General features: G+C 34.8%; 1 pseudogene; it reads left to right on the top strand.

The window, feature by feature from the left end:
- The first annotated feature begins 339 nt into the window (after nt 1-339).
- LOC137768471 (ribulose-phosphate 3-epimerase-like) lies at nt 340-1,026 on the top strand (annotated as a pseudogene).
- Nucleotides 1,027-13,049: the final 12,023 nt, after the last annotated feature.

Raw genomic sequence — 13,049 nt, 5'->3', positions numbered from 1 at the left:
GTATGTGGAAAACTATAAATCGCCAATGAGAGAAATCAAAGAAATCTAAATAAGTTGAGAGAGATGTCATATCCATGGATTGGAAACCTCAATATTGTTAAAATGTTAATTCTTTCCAAGTGGATCAATAGATTTAATACAATCTCAATCAAGAATCCATTAAGAATTTATTAGATAATGACTAGCTGATTCTAAAATTTACATTCAAATCAAAGGAACTAGATTAGCAAATCAATCTGTAAAGGAAGAACAAAGTTGAAGAACTCACATATTCCAATTTCAAGATTTTACTCTGTTGTTTCAATAATCAAGACAGTGTATCTCTAGAGAACTAGCACCATGGCTTCTGGCTACAAGATTGGCCCATCCATCCTCAACAGAGACCTGGCCAGTTTAGGGGCCGAGGGCCTCCAGATGCTGGACTCTTGGGCCAACTATCTGCACCTGGATGTAATGGACGGGCATTTTGTTCCCAACAACACCTTTGGTCACCCTGTGGTAGAAAGCCTCTGAAAGCAGCTAGGCCAGGACTCTTTCTTTGACATGTATATGATGGTGTCTGGGCCAGAAGAGTGGGTAAATCCAATGGCTGTAGCAGGAGCCAATCAATCTACCTTTCATCTTGAGGCTACCGAGAACCCAGGGGCTTTGATCAAAGACATTTGGGAGAATGGAATGAAGGTTTGCTTTGCTATCAAACGAGGGACTACAGTTGAATATGTGGCACCATGGGCTAATCAGATAGATATGGCCTTGGTTATGGCAGTGGAACCTGGGTTTGGAGGGCAGAAACACATGGAAGATATGATGCCAAAAGTTCACTGGTTGAGGACCCAGTTCTCATCTTTGGACATAGAGATTGATGGTGGAGTAGATCCTGACACCATCCATAAATGTGCAGAGGCAGGAGCTAACATGGTTGTGTCTGGCAGTGCCATTTTGAGGAGTGAAGATCCCAGATCTGTGATCAACCTGTTAAGATATGTTTGCTCAGAAGCTGCTCAGAAACGTTCTCTAGATCGATGAAACCACAAGGAGTCCAGTGTTTCTGCTTATGAGATCTCCTTTATACTGGAAAACAAGAATATTGACTACCAAGTCATACCGCAATTGAGGCAGTGTTACTTTTCTGAGCAATTATTTATTCCAGTGACTAAATCCATTATGCCGAATGTTCCAAGAGGTTAGAAATTTGTGTGTATAACTACATTTTTAGGATGGAATTTAAAGATTAGTGTGGTAAAATACCATTTTTACTGGGAGACGATTTTTATAAGGAATAAAAATATTGCTGTATTAAGATTATGAACAGAAATGTGTCTTAATGCCTAAGGAAGGCATATTAGCTACTATGAAAAACAAAGTGTAGTACTGGAAAAAGGACAGACACATAGATGAGGAAATCAAATAAAAAGGAATAGATCCACACGAATATAACCAACAGCTTTTGACAAAGGCTCAATGGTAACTTAATAAAGGACAGTCTCTTCAACAAGTGAAGTTGGAAAAACTGGACATTGATATGCAAAAATAAAAAATAAAAAAGTAATAAAAATAAGCCCCAGCACACAAATCACACCTTATACAAAAATGTGATCATAGGTCAAAATGTAAGACATTAAACTGTAAAATTCGTCTTCAATTTTTTAGAGGTGGCACCAACAGCAAAACCCATGAAAGAAACTATCAATAAATTGGACATTATCAAAATGTTAGCAATTTCTCTGCAAAAGACACTGTTAAGAGAAAGAAAAGACAAACCACAGACTGTGAGAAAGTATTTGAAAATCACATCTCTGATAAATGACTTCAAGGAGAACATATTGAAAACTCTCAAAATTCAACCATAAGAAAACAACCCAATAAAATATGGTTAAAAGATCTTAACAGAACTTCACCAAAGATAAACAGATTAAAAAAATAAATACATCAAGTGATGGTCAATATCCTTTATAATTAGAGAAATGCAAATTAAAACAATGAGATGTCACTACACACCTATTAAGTAACTAAAATCCCCCCAAATGACAGTACCAAATGTGGGCAAGAATGTGGAACATTTATTGTTTAGGGAGTTCAAAATTGTTCAGGCACTTTGGAAGACATTTTGGCAGTTTTTTATAAAGTTAAATATAGATTTACCATAGAATCCAGAAATTTCACTTCTAGGTGTTCACCCAGGTTATCTGAAAACTTATGTTCACACATAAAACACTTTTATAGCTGTTTTCTTCATATAACTAAAACTAGAGGCAACCAAGTTGTTCCCCAAAAGGGGAATGGAGAAATAAATAATGTAATACTATTCAGAAATAAAAAGAAATGAGCTATAGTTTCATGCTACATGAATAAATCTTAAATGCATTTTGCTAAGTGGAAAAAGCCAGTCAGAAAAGGCTACCTATTAAATGACTCCATTTATATGGCCTTCTGGAAAAAGCAACACAATCAAGATGGAAAACAGATCAGTAGTTGCTAGTTGTTGTTCAAGAGGGGTGGGAGGTTAACTACAGAGAGGACACACAAGGGAACTATAGATATATAAGTCTATAATATTAGAAAAAGGACCATCATCCAGGATGCTGGGGGATGCCACGATGGAATGCTGACTGTAACAAATAAAGGTAACTCTATTACCAACCTGTGAGATGATAACCACACTGAAGGGGAAGTGAGGGAGAAACTGCCTTAATTAATCTTGGAAAATGATGTTTGACTGGAACTACTGGTCTAAAGACAAAAAGGAACTTATAAATAAACAAATATAATGAATGATGGATTGTGGGAGCCAGGTTTCTCAGTGTCAGAGAGGGAAAGCAGAGATGATAAAGAAGGAAAGGCTAATAGGTGAAGTAAGCAAGATAGCAGACTATGAGATCCCAGTGCTTCCCCCCCAAAACAACAACAGCAACAAACATAATAAATAACATCTACACAGCAATGAAAATAGCTCTGGGAGACCTCTGAAGTACAGTAAAGGAGGTGCAGAAACACTTGGAGCACAGACACTGAGGATGCCTACACAGAAAACATAGGAAGCATTTTGCTTGCATCACCCCATTCTCCAGTCTGGCACAGCTAGGTGCCAAGAGGAATCCTCTTGGTGTTACTGCTCTCCATGGGAGAAAGAATATATAAACTGAAAGACAGGTCACTTGAAATTATCCAGTCAGAGAAAAAAAAAGAAAAAAGAAATGACATGGAGTGTTCTGCTGATGTTTTCCTCTAAGAGTTTTATAGCGTCTGGCCTTGCACTTAGGTCTTTCATCCATTTTGAGTTTATTTTTGTGTATGGTGTTAGAGATTGTTCTAATTACATTATTTTACATAGGCAGAACACTCTATGACATAAATCACAGCAAGATCCTTTTTGACCCACCTCCTACAGAAATGGAAGTAAAAACAAAAATAAACAAATAGGACCTAATGAAATGTAAAAGCTTTTGCACAGCAAAGGAAACCATAAACAAGACGAAAAGACAACCCTCAGAATGGGAGAAAATATTTGCAAGTGAAGCAACTGACAAAGGATTAATCTCCAAAATTCACAAGCAGCTCATGCAGCTCAATATCAAAAAAACAAACAATTCAATCCAAAAATGGGCAGAAGACCTACATAGACATTTCTCCAAAGAAGATCTACAGATTGCCACCAAACACATGAAAGGATGCTCAACATCACTAATCATTAGAGAAATGCAAATCAAAACTACATGAGGTATCACCTCACACTGGTCAGAATGGCCATCATCAAAAAATCTACAAACAGTAAATGCTGGGGAGGGTGTGGAGAAAAGGGAATCCTCTTGCACTGTTGGTGGGAATGTAAATTGATATAGCCACTATAGAGAACAGTATGGAGGTTCCTTAAAAACCTAAAAATAGAACTACCATATGACCCAGTGATCCCACCACTGGGCATATACCCTGAGAAAAGCATAATTCAAAAAGAGTCATGTACCACAATGTTCACTGCAGCTCTATTTATAATAGCCAAGACATGGAAGCAACCTAAGTGTCCATCAACAGATGAATGGATAAAGATGTGGCACATATATACAATGGAATATTACTCAGCCATAAAAAGAAATGAAATTGAGTTATTTGTAGTGAGGTGGATGGACCTAGAGACTGTCATACAGAGTGAAGTAAGTCAGAAAGAGAAAAATAAATACCATATGCTAACACATATATATGGAATCTAAATAAATAAATAAAATGGCTCTGAAGAACCTAGGGGCAGGACAGGAATAAAGATGCAGATGTAGAGAATGGACTTGAGGACATGGGGAGGGGCAAGGGTAAGCTGGGACGAAGTGAGAGAGTGGCATGGACTTATATATACTACCAAATGTAAAATAGATAGCTAGTGGAAGCAGCAGCATAGCACAGGGAGATCAGCTCAGTGCTTTGTGACCACCTAGAGGGGTGGCAGAGGGAGTGTGGGAGAGGGAGGGTGGGAGGGAGATGCAAGAGGGAGGAGATATGGGGATATATGTATATGTATAGCTGATTCACTTTGTTATACAGCAGAAACTTACACACCATTGTAAAGCAATTATACTCCAATAAAGACGTTTTAAAAAAAAAAGATGTTAAAAAAAATAAAGATACTCCTCAAGGCAAAAAAAAAAAAAAAAAAAAGTTTCAAAAAAGAAAAAAGGAATGAAAAAGAGTGAAGAAATCTACAGAATTTATAGAATACCAACAACAACTGAATTGTTATGTACATTATCGGAGTCCCAGAAGGAGAATAAAGAGAGAGAAAAGGACAGAAAGCTTATTTAAATAAATATTGCCTAAAAAATTCCCTATCCTGAGAGGGAAATGGACATTCAGATCCATGAAGCGTAAAGGTTCTCAAATAAGAACAACCCACATAAGTCTAGACCAAGACACATTATAATCAAATTGCCAAAGTCAAGGACAAAAAGAGAATTTTTAAAGCATCCAGAGTAAAACAGCTCATCATATATAAGGGAACTCCATAAGACTATACACAAATTTCTCAGTAGAAACCTTACAAACCAGAAAAGGGTGGGTTGTTATATTCAAAGTACTGAAAGAAAAAAAACCCTGCCAGCCAAGAACACTATACACAGCAAAATGATCCTCTAAAAATGAAAGAGAAAAAGTCTTTCCCAGGCAAACAAAAACTGAGGAAATTCGTCACCACTAGACCTGACTTGAAAGAAATTCTTCAGGGTGTTCTTCAAATTGCAATGAAAAAGTATTAAGCAATAATGTGAAAACATATGAGAGCATAAATTTCATACATATAGGTAAATGTATAGACATATATAAATGAAAATACTGTAAAGTATTTTAATACTAATATAGCCATAATATAAAAGTTAATAAGTAAAAATTTGTTAATAGACACACAACATGAAAAGAAGCAAACTGACTACAAGAACATGAAGTGTAAATGGGGTTGAGTAAAGTGAATGTGATTGAAGTTAAGTAGTTATCAACTTAAAATAGGTTATAACTACAAGATTGTTTATTTAGGCCTCAAGCCAACCATAAAGAGAAAACATAAAAGATACACAAAAAATAAAGAAAAAACACAAAGCAAATTATTACCAAAAATTCATCAAATAACAAAGGAAGAGAGCAACAGAGAATGAGTGGGACAAAACAACACCAAGACAAACAGAAAACGATGAACAAAATGGTACTACTGACTCCTCATTTATCAATAGTTACCTTAAATGTAAATGGATTAAAGTCACCAATTAACTGACATACAGTGGCTCAATGGATTAAAAGAAAAAAAAAATATCCGGCGATATGCTGTCTACAAGAGACTCACTTTAGAATTAAAGACACACACACACAGGCTGAAGGTAAAGAGATGGAAAAAGATATTTCATGCAAATGGTAACCCCCCAAAAGCAGAAGTGGCTATACTTAGACAAAGTAGACTTTAAATCTAAAACTGTTTCTAGTTACAAAGAAGTTCATTATATAATGCTAATTATAGGGTCAATTCAACAGGAAGAAGATATAGCAATTATAAATATACATGCAACCAACATCAGAGCACATATATATATACAGCAAATATTGACAGATCTGAAGGCATAAATTGACAGCAATACAATAGTAGGGGACTTCAATACCATACTAACAATAATTGATAGAACATCCTGACAAAAAGATAAATTAAAAAACGACTGATTGAACAACACTATAGACCAAAAAAATCTAACTGATGTAACTGATCTAATAGAATTTTTCATCCAACAAAGAGAGTGTTCACAATTTTCTCAAATGCATATCAAATATTCACCAGGAGAGATCACTGGTTAGGTCACAACACAAGTCTTAAGAAATTTAAGAAAATCAAAATAATTTTAAGTATCTTCTTCAACCAAAATAGAATAAACCCAGAAATCAACAACAGCAAAAAAACCAGAAAATTCATAGACACAAGGAAACTAAACAACATATACTTGAACAGCCATTAGTTTAAGAGGAAATAAAACGGAAATTAAAAAATATCTCAAGACAAACAAAAATAAAAACATAAAATAAAAATAAAAACATCCTAAAACCTATGGGGTACAGCAAAGGCAAAAATAAGAGGAAAATTTATAGTGATACATGCCTATATTGATAAAAAAAGATCTCTAATAAGCAATTGAATCTTATACCTCAAAAAACTAGAATAAGAAGGACAAACTAAGTCCAAACTTAGCAGAAGGAAGAAAATAATAAGGATCTCAGCAGAAACAAATCAGATAAAGAATAATAACAATACAAGGAAAAAAATCAATAAAATTAGGTTGGTTTTTTAAAATATAAGTTGACAGCCTCTTAGCTATATTAAGTAAGAAGAAGGAGAGAAGACTCAATAAATAAAATCAGAAATGAAAGAAGAGACATTACAATGGATTCCATAAAAATAAAAAAATACATAAACTGTTATGGACAATTATATGCCAACTAATTTTGGATAACCTAGAATAAATGAATAAATTCCTAGAAGCATACAACCTACAAAAATTGAATCAAGAAGAAATATAAAGCCTGAGGAGACCAGAAAAAAAAAAAAAAGGAAATTAAATATGTAATCAAAAATCTCCCAGACTCAAGCACAGGATCTGATGGCTTCATGTGTAAATTCTACCAAACATTCAAAGAAGAATTAATACCAATCCTTCTTGAACTTAAAAAAAAAAAAAAAAAAAAAGAAGAGGAAACATTTCCAAAGTTATTTTATGAGGACAGTGTCATCACCCTGATATCAAAACCAAGTAGACACTATAGGAAAACTATATGCAAATATCCGTGATGAACATAGATGCAAACATCCTTAATAAAATGCTAACAGACCAAATTCAACAGCACATTAAAAGGATTATACACCATGATCAAGTGGGATTTATCCCACTGATGTAGGGATGGTTCAACATATGAAAAGCAGTTAATGTGATACAACATAATAAATAACAAAATAAAATAAATAAAAACACCTGATATTCTGAATAGATGCAGAAAAATCATTTGACAAAGTTTATCATCCATTCTTGATAAAAACTCTCAACAAAATAGCAAGATAATGACCTTACTTCAACATAATAAAGGCCATAGTGAAAAGCCCTAGCTAATATTAGACTCAATGTGGGGAGAGGGGAATGGAAATCTTCCTTTCTAAGATCTGGTACAAGGCAAGGATAGACATTCTTGCCACTGATATTCAATAAAGTACTGGAAATCCCATCCAGTGTAATTAGATAAGAAATAAAAGACATCCCAATCAGAAAGGAAAACAAAATTATTTCTGCTTGCAGGTGACATGATCATATACATAGAAAACACTCAACAACAATAAAAAGTAGGTTAGAACTAATAAATTCAGTAAAGTTGCAGGATACAAAATCAGAATACACAAATCAATCATGTTTATATACACAAACAACCAACCATCCTATAAGGAAATTAAGTAAACAATCCCATTCACAGTTGTAACAAAAAAGAATAAAATACTTAAGAAAAAACGAAATTAAAAAAGTGAAAGACTTGCACACTTAAAATTATAAAACACTGATGAGGAAATTAAAGAAAACACAAATAAATGGAAAAACACCTCATGTTCATGGACTGGAACAATCAATATTGTTAAAATGGTTATACCACCCAAAGTGATCTACTATCAAAATCCCAGTTACATTTTTTACAGAAATAGAAAAAAACCTAAAATTCATATAGAATAATGAAAGATTTCAAGTAGTCAAAGCAATCTTGTCAAAGAAGAACAAAGCTGGAGGTATCACGCTTCCTGATTTCAAAATATATTTACAAAGCTACAGCTGTCAAAACAGCATGGTCTTGTAGAAAACCATACAGACCAGTGGAAAAGAATAGAGAGTTCAGACATAAATCCACACATCTACGGTCAACAGATCTATGAATAGGGTGCCAAGAACAGAGAATGGGGAAGGGATACTCTCTTCAATAAATTGTGTTGGGAAAATCAGATATCCACACACAGAAGTATGATATTGGAGTCTTATCTCACACCATATACAAAAATAAACTCAAAATGGATTAAAGACTTAAATATAAGACCAAAACCATAAAAATATAGACAAAACCTAGAGAAAAACCTGCTTGATGTTGGCCTAGGCAATTATTACATAGATATGGCACCAAAAGTACAGACAACAAAATCAAAATAGACAAATGGTATTATATCCATCTAAAAAGCTGGAACTATCAGCAAAAATACAACCTGCAGAATGGGTAAAAATATTTGCAAACTATATATCTAAAAATGAATTAATATAAAAATACACAAGAAATTCATTAAACTCAATAGCAAATACTACATAATTTTTAAAAGCATAAAGGGGAGTTCTGGTTCAAGAGTATGACATACAAGGCTCCCGAACTGACCTCCTCCCACAGACACACCAAATATACAACTACATACACAAAAATTCCCTCTGAAAGAGATCTAGAAACTAGCTTAACAACTGCTACACAATGGGTGAATGAGAAAAAAACCCACATTGAAATGTATAGAACAGGCTGAGATCCATTCTTGCCATAAACCCCACCCCAGGCACAGTGACACACAATTAGGAGGGAACTAACAACTCCCAGATTCTCACTGAGGAATGAAGGGTTTGGACTCATATGTGGTGCCCCACCTTTTAAGACTCTTACCCAGAGACAGGTTCCCAAATCAGGTAGTTCAGAAAGCCAACAGGGCTTGCATCCGTGAGACTCACAAGAATGTAGAGAACTAAGAAACAGTTCTTAACAGGCTCATGGGGACTCACCAGGGCCCAGTGTAGAGGCAATAGACAGAAATGTCCTGTCTTTCTGTCTATTTGAAGATCCTAAAAACAGCAGCCTGAAGGTCAGGCTTCTAATGTAACACACATACAGGGTCTGACTGCAGTCCTCTCCAGAGACTGGTGAGGCCAGCAGATACCATTTTTATACTCTCCCTCTACCTCGACCCAGGAGATTAGTGTCTCCATGAAAGGAGTTTCTTCAAATGCTTCGCACCCCAGCTACTGTGGCTGTCACTTAGAAGAAACATCCTTTGATAGCCTGGCTCTGGTGACCAGTGGGTCTTGTGCTCACAAGTTCATTGGGGTGGTAGCAAAAAAATAAACAGTTTTTTATTGGCTATTCCCCCCAGGTCTCAGTGCAAAAAGGAGCAGACATAAATGCCCATCTCCCAGTCTTCCTCTGAAAGAAGCATATTTGCATACTTTAAATCTTCTGCCAAGTGTCCAGGTTCCAATCAACCTGAGTCTAGGTGCTGACTAAGATCCTCTCACCTACTGGGCACCACTAAGAATAAAGGTGGCTGCTTGGACAATCACAAAGTTTGAGAAGCAACTAAGAGCTAGTTCAGGATTGAACAGTAAGGTTCATCACCCCAAACAAGACCACTCCTTCATAGCTGGGAGTGGTGGCTGTTTCATAAATACACAAAAATCCAAGATAGAGTCAAGAAAATGAAAAAACAGAGGAATATGTTCCAAATGAAAAAAACAAGATAAAACCCCTGGAAAAGACCTTAATAAAATAGAGAAGAGAAATTCACTGATAAAGAGCTCAATATAATGGCCAGAGATGCCTCCTCAGGTCAGGAGAACAATACATGAATGAAGTGAGAATTTCAACAAAGAGAAAGAAAATATAAGAAAGTACCAAACAGAAATCACAGAGTTGAAGACTACATTAACTGCACTGAAAAATTCAAGAGGGGTTCAATTGCAAACTAGATGAAGCAGAAGAAATGATCAACAAACTTGATGAAAGCAGGTAGGATTCTTCCAATCAGAGGGGAGGAAAGGAATGAAAAAGAATAAAGATAGTTTAAGGGACTTATGAGACAATATAAAACAGATCAATATTCACATTATAAGGGTCCCAGAAGGAGAAAAGCGATGGAAAGCAGCAGAGTTTATTTGAGAAAATAGTGGCTGAAAACTTCTCTAACTGGGGAAGGAAACAGATATCTAGATCCAGAAAGCTGAGAAAGTTCCAAACAGGAGGAATCTAAAGAGACCCACCGCAAGACACATTACAGTTACATTGTCAAAAGACAAAGACAAGGAGAGAACCTTAAAACCAGCAAGAGAAAAACAATTTGTTATATACAATGAAACCCCCTAAGACAGTCAGCAGAGTTTTCAGCAGAAACATTGCAACACAGAAGGGAGTAGTAAGATTCATTCAAAGTGCTGAAAGAAAAACAAAAAACAAAAAAACTGCTAACCAAGAATACTCTACCTGACAAATTTGTCCTTCAGAATTGAAGAAGAAATAAAGTTTCCCAGACAAGCAAAAGCAGAAGGAGGTCAGCACGACTAGCTAAACCTTACAAGAAATGTTACAGAGATTTTTTAAAGATGAAACAATAGGGTGCTAATTAGTAACAGAAAAACATATGAATGTATAATTCTCACTGGGAAATGTAATGTAAATATAATGTAATATAAGGAAGTGGTGGTGGGTTATCCTTAGAAATCTAGTATGAAGGTTAAAGGACAAAAGCAGTCAAAAACTAACTACAGTAATGTATTGGATACATAAGATACAACAATGTAAATTGTGGCATCAGAAACATGAAACATAAAACATGGCAGATAGAGTAAAACTGTAGAGCTTTAGAATGAGTTCAAGAGGTTTTATGTAAGTCTCATGGTAACCACAAAGCAAAAACCTATAAAAGATAAAGAGAATGGAATCTAACATACCGCTATAGAAGCACATCAAATCACAAAGGAAGAGAGCAACAGAAGAACAAGGAATTACAAAAAGCCATTAAAAATTAACAAAATAGCCATAAGTCCACACCTATCAATAATTACTTTAAAAGTAAATGGACTAAATTCTTCAATCAAAAGACATACAGTGGATGAATGGATAAAGACCCAACAATATGCTGCCTGTAAGAGACTTACTTCAGCTTTAAAAACACACAAGATCAAAAGTGAAGGGATGGAAAATGACATTTCAAGAAAATAAAAAACAAAAACATTGGGGTAGCTATTCTTACATCAGATAAAAGATTTTAAGACAAAGACAGAAATAAATATAATGATAAAGGGATTAATCCAATAAAGGATTTAACATTTGTAAATATTTATACACCCAACATACGAGCATCTGAATATATGAAGCAAATATCAGCAGATGTAAAGTGAAGAATAGACAGCAATACAACATAGTGTGGGACTTTAATACTCCACATTCATCAATGGACAGATCATCCAAACAGAAAATCCATATGGAAACACTGGAGTTAAATGACATGTTAGACCACATGGACTTAATAAACGTCTACAGAGCATTCTATCCAAAAGCAGCAGAATACACATTCTTCTCAAGTGCACATGAAATAAATAATACATTTAAAAAGATTGTAATCATATCAAGCACCTTCTCCAACCACAATTGTATGAAACTAGAAATCAATTACACATAGAAAACTGGAAAATTCACAAATATGTGGAGATTAAACAACATTCACCTGGACAACAAATGGCTCAAAGAAGATATCAAAAGAGAATTAAAAAACTATCTTGGGACAAATGAAAATGGAAATACAATGTACCAAAATTTATGGGATGCAGCAAAAGTATTTTTAAGAGGGAAGTTCATAGCAATAATTGTCTACATTAAGAAACAAGAAAGATCTTAAACAACTAACTTTATGTCTTAAGGACTAGTGAAAGAAAATACTAAGCTCAAAATTGGTAGAAGAAAGGAAACAAAGAGCAGAGCAGAAATTGAAATCGAGACTAAAAAGATAATAGAAAAAAAATCAACAAAACTAAGAGCTGTTTTTTTTAAGATAAAAAGAAAATGGACAAAACTTTAGGGAAACTCATGAAGAAAAGAGAGAGGACTCAAAAGCAGAAATGGAAGACAATATGTTACAACTGATACATGATTATAAGTAATCTTAAGAGACTACTATGAAAAATTATACAACAACACATTGAACAACCTAGAAGAAATGAATAAATTCCTAGAAATATACAACCTACCAAGCCTGAATAATGAAGAAACAGAAAATTTGAACAGACCAATTAATAGTAAAGACACTGAATCAGTAATCAAAAAACTCCAAACAAACAGAAGTCCAGGACCACATGTATTCACTGGTGAATTCTACTAAACATTTATAGAAGAATTAATACCAATCGTTCTCAAAGTCTTCCAAAAAAGAGAGGACTAGGAAACACTTCCAAACACTACTTTACAAGGACAGCATTGCCTTGATACCAAAACCAGACATGGGCACTATAAAAAAGAAAATTACAAGCCAGCCTGGAAACAAAATTACAGAGTAGAAGGACATGAGATAATCTTCTCTCACAAAAACAACAAAATCACGACTAATTGTTGAACGACCATTGACAAAAAAGACTCAAATCTACCAAAAAAGATATGCTACACCCCAAAACAAAGAAGAAGCCACAATGAGATGGTAGGAGGGGCACTTTCATGATATAATCAAACCCCATACCCACTAGGTGGGTGACCCACAAACTTGAAAATAATTATAT

The sequence above is a fragment of the Eschrichtius robustus genome, chromosome 8 (genome assembly GCF_028021215.1).
Source record: "Eschrichtius robustus isolate mEscRob2 chromosome 8, mEscRob2.pri, whole genome shotgun sequence".
Taxonomy (NCBI): Eukaryota; Metazoa; Chordata; class Mammalia; order Artiodactyla; family Eschrichtiidae; genus Eschrichtius; species Eschrichtius robustus.
The sequence above is the reverse complement of the archived record's forward strand: the minus strand, read 5'-3'. Positions and strand labels throughout refer to the sequence as shown.